This window comes from Cebus imitator, unplaced genomic scaffold (assembly GCF_001604975.1).
Source record: "Cebus imitator isolate Cc_AM_T3 unplaced genomic scaffold, Cebus_imitator-1.0 Scaffold260, whole genome shotgun sequence".
NCBI lineage: Eukaryota > Metazoa > Chordata > Mammalia > Primates > Cebidae > Cebus > Cebus imitator.
This window is the reverse complement of record NW_016107575.1, coordinates 609,372-613,998: the sequence shown is the minus strand read 5'-3', so window position 1 is coordinate 613,998 and position 4,627 is coordinate 609,372. Positions and strand designations below refer to the sequence as shown.

General features: G+C 38.3%; 1 protein-coding gene across 10 annotated transcripts in view; it reads right to left on the bottom strand.

Moving 5' to 3' along the window:
- Window positions 1-4,627, bottom strand: part of LOC108283404 (putative RNA-binding protein Luc7-like 2) — a 66,417-nt gene that overhangs the window by 53,202 nt on the left and 8,588 nt on the right. For 6 of the 10 annotated variants that reach the window (XM_037728255.1, XM_037728251.1, XM_037728250.1 and 3 more), the window contains one exon: window positions 1,005-1,081. The exons of the other annotated variants lie outside the window; for them this stretch is intronic. The gene's annotated coding sequence lies outside the window, so the exon portion shown is untranslated. The remainder of the gene's footprint in view (window positions 1-1,004; window positions 1,082-4,627) is intronic. 10 annotated transcript variants of the gene reach the window in all.

Below are 4,627 nucleotides of genomic sequence, written 5' to 3'. Positions count from 1 at the left end.
AGTTTTAGTAGAGACGGGGTTTCACCATGTTGACCAGGATGGTCTCGATCTCTTGACCTCCTGATCCACCCGCCTCGGCCTCCCAAAGTGCTGGGATTACAGGCGTGAGCCACCGCGCCCGGCCCAGAATAACACTTTTTGAGTAATATTTGATTTCTTACAGCTTTCATTTTTTCAATCCAAATTTTTAGTGTATAAAGTAAAAAAATTAAAATAATGGACTGGAGAACTAGACGAAGTTACTTTTGTCAACAACAACCAAAAAAATCCTACCTATAAACACATGGAGGTATCTCTGTCCCATAACCTCTACAATAGTTAATTAGGCCTTGTATGCTAACTACATAGCCAAGTTTTTAGAATTAGAAACTTGATTTAGAACTCTAGCAAGAGAAGTGTTTTTCATTTTAATAGCAACATCAAATTTCTGTTAATTCCTGTTTCTACCAAATTTTCTACTGAGAAACAACTCTCTTATCTCCCTCTTTTGTTCAACCCTTTCATGAGCTTCATGAATTATAATCTTTGAGAACACCTGAGTCACAAGAATACAATAAAAATGAGGATGCATATTATTCTTCTCTAGGTCTTTCACCAATGTATCAGAGCCTAAGGTGGTACTGAGGCAGCCAGTTCCACTCAGGGAATATGGACAAGTCACTTTAAAACAAAGCCTCCTCTCCAAATTGTACTCAAATACTGCTATTCTCAAAATCCCCTTCCATAAGTCAGGAGGAAAAAAATAAGCCCACTGTAATTCCCAACACTGCCATTCTATGGTCCTGCCTTTTCTGAAACTTCCATTAATACTTAAATTGTATTAGCAAAATTTACAACCTTAGCCTAGGTGGTCTCTGACATGATTTCATATAGTGCATGCTATCTTCCCAATATCCACCCCTTCCCCCAGTACTACCCACCCTCTCCCTCCCATACAAACAAGAAACCAAATCAACTTTCATAGATTTAGGTGCTATTTTAAAAACATCAAAATTTTACTTTACCCATTCTCTCCGATGCTCCCTGTATTTTTTTAAGCTGTGAGTGGATGACCATGCTATGTGATCAACAACTGTGAAGGCTAAGCAAAAGTGAACTGAGTTTAGTATTGTAATTTCAAAAGAACCTTAAAGTTTGTAATATTTGACATATTTAATGGTATGCAGAATCCTATTTTACTGTACATTATCAGGCATTAACGGCAAGCAATTGACAAAAAACAATCAGTATTTTTTTGTACAGAATTAGCTTAGAGCTTAGCTTAGGGAAAACAAAGAGGGAAGAGAAAACGTCAACAGCATACAAAGCAATGGAGGCACCCCCATGTCTATAAATGGGGGCAGCGGAAGGGAAGCCCTCCCACATTTTCTAGTGTGGCAACCAAAGCCCTTCTCACAAGTACACTAGTTGAGGGTCACACGTCACAGTGGGCTTGAGACAGGACACTTCCCTTCTCTCTGACATAAGATCCATAACCCTTTAGTGAAAGGAAAGCTACAGGTAGAAAGGTATAGAATCAAAAGTTTAAAGCTTATTTCCCTGACCCCTTGAATCCCCAAATGCAGAGAAACGTTCCTCTCTCCATTTCTTCCAAAATAAGCTGCGAGTTCACATAATCATGTGGGAACTGTATAAGGATCTATGGCCAATTTCTAGTCTAGGCCAGGGCAGGAAGAGATCTAAAGCAGTATACAAGTAAAACCCTGTGTTGCAGGGTGTGGTGACTCATGCCTGGAATCCCAGCACTTTGAGAGGCCGAGGCAGGCGAATCACTTGAGGTCAGGAGTTCAAGATCAGCCTGACCAATATGGTGAAACCCTGTCTCTACTAAAAATCCAAAAATTAGCTGGGCATGGTGGCACAAATCTGTAATCCCAGCTACTCGGAAAGCTGTGGTAGTAGAATCACCTGAAGTTGGAGGTTGCAGTGAGCCAAGATGGTGCCACTGCACTCCAGCCTGGCCCACAGAGCCAGACTCTGTCTCAAAAGAAAAAAAAAAAAAGAAAGAAAGAAAAGAAATACCTTGTGTCTTTATGTGGAACCAAAGTAAAAGTGATTACTACTGCTGCACAGTAACTATTATACTAATCTGATCCTTTTTACATCTTCCTCAAACTTCTAACACACTCTTACCAACTTCTCCCACCTACCTTTGTTGTTCCTCTAGAATTCAGCTTAAAGCCCACCTACACAAATCCTTTTGTAGTTAACCTTTTAAAAAAACATTACTCCCTTACTCCATATGCTCTTGTTAATATATACACTCAGTTTAACCCACTGTATATTTAAACAGTTCAAAGTATAGGGTTCACTTTACAAACAGACTCATCACCTATGTCTTAACATAATTATATAGACGCTATGAAAACATTTTATATGTCTTGATATGCTAACCTTTTCAGGCATGTGTTTATTACATAAGGAAAGGAAAGAAACAGTACTATGCCAAAGATGGCAACAGGAAAAAACAGTTACAACAGTCTGCCTTCCAAATGTGACATCAAGTCATTTCCAATAAAACAAAGCAGCTTTCCTTTCCTCCAGAAAATGCACCCACAAGGGTGCTATACAGCTCAGAAAAGTTATTCTTCTTAATCTTCTGGTTCATATGGTCCTGTAAGTTTATAATCAGAAATAGGTACTAGTATCACCCCCCAAAATAACTCCCATGACAAGCCGAACATTTAAAATGCAATGCCCATTGTAGAAGAAATTTCCAGAATTCCATCATTAATCAAAGGTTACTGTTTTTTAAATGTTAAAAATCTGGCCCACGTGTCTGTGAAAATCCGTATCACACAATTATAAAGAATGAGACTGGGAAAAGCTTGTAGGATCTTTGAAGCTAATCAGAATGGTGATGATGGAAATGTAAGAAAAGGAATACTAAAGAATCTGCATTCCAAGGGCTCTATTCCATGCCCTGCCTATCCTCTCTCATTAATATAAACAAAGGGTCTTGGCAGCTGGCAGTGATCGACGCCATCCTGTTTTGGGGCATACCTGCTTTAGGAAATCAGCATATTTCTCCTCTTAAGAGACATTAGAAAAGCTTGAATAGTAACTTTAAAATTAAGTCCTAGAGTGGGTTACATAGAATTTAATATACATGGCATAAAAAGTTGCAGCCTGCTAAATTTTATATTTTGATACTTACTTGCAGAGCTGCAATTCTGATACAGTAACACTTGCATTTTGGATAGCTGGTGCCTTCTATCATCCAGAACTTTCCATATACAAAACTAGAAGTAATCAAAGCTATCTTTGGCTACGAAGCAATAGCTGAAAAGAATCAAAGAAAAAGTGATTGGCTGATTTATCTATTAAAAAAGACAAGTTCTCATCAGCTGGTGATAGCTACAGAAGCTAACTGGAGCCTCCCCAAATCTAAAACAAAGAAAGAAATAAAAAAGGGAAAAGAAATAAGAATATCAAAAGACAGAGGTGACAGACAACCCAATGATAAAGGAAGAAGTTAAAATGAAAACAAGATTGCCATGAAGGAGACGTGAGCCTTAGAACTATTTAAACAACACGGCAGGAATACTGTGTCACAGTGAATATACAACAAATTCACAAAAAGCGCTTCCTCTGGGGAAAGGGCTGAGACCATGAAGGGGACCATAAAAGACTTTGTGAGGCTTTACACACTTTTTAAAATTTGACAGAAATATACAAAATAACACTTATTCCATCATATAGGTGCTTGACTGTCCTTTATACTTTTTAAAACACTTTTTTCAAATGCAGACACCTATCATCGGTATCACAGAACTTAAACATTCATGTGTAATTCTTCATTCCCATTAGATTTTTAATGAAAAGATGACAGAAGCAAATTATGTCCATAATCTCTAAGATAAGGAAATAGAGAAATAACTAAAGCAACTCAGCAACCTGGGGATACAATGGAAAGTAAGATTCTATTGCTATAAATAATTACTAGACCCTAAAGCGCATCAACCAACAAATATATAGAACACCATGTGCAGAGAAGTATTCCCTCTAACACAATGGAGTAAATTAAATTATAACAGGAATTTTTCAAAATATTCATACATGGTATCCAGACTCAGGTCAATCAACTGCTTAGTCCTAGCAACATGCTCTGCTGCTCTGCTCCCTTCTATAATGCAGACTCACAGCCACTTCCCCTAGCATTTCTATCAGGCTTCTCTTTGATAAGCAGCTTTTCCCACAGCCAGGAACCTTTCACATTCCCATTATGGAACCAATTGGTAAAATCCTGCAGAATCATCTACCCCCATGGACCAAAGCACTAAAGGAGAGGTGAGAAATTGAGCTAAATGAGGTAATTTCACCCTGGAGATCTAGATGGACCTCTCTAGGAATCTCCTAGATCTCGCTGTCTCACAGGCTTGTATTTCTGTCCAGTCATTTCTGCTTACTGGCTTGGGTATATACAGTTCAATCAGCTTTCCTTTAACATGAATACTCCCTGGAACAGTAATTTCCAAAGTATGAGATTTGCACAAAAAGATGACTTTAGGGGTTATATGATTTCGTCAACATGACATTTTAAATACCACTCAGTAAGAAAGTTATTAATCATGATTAAGAAAAAAAGTTGCCGGGCGCGGTGGCTCAAGCCTGTAATCCCAGCACT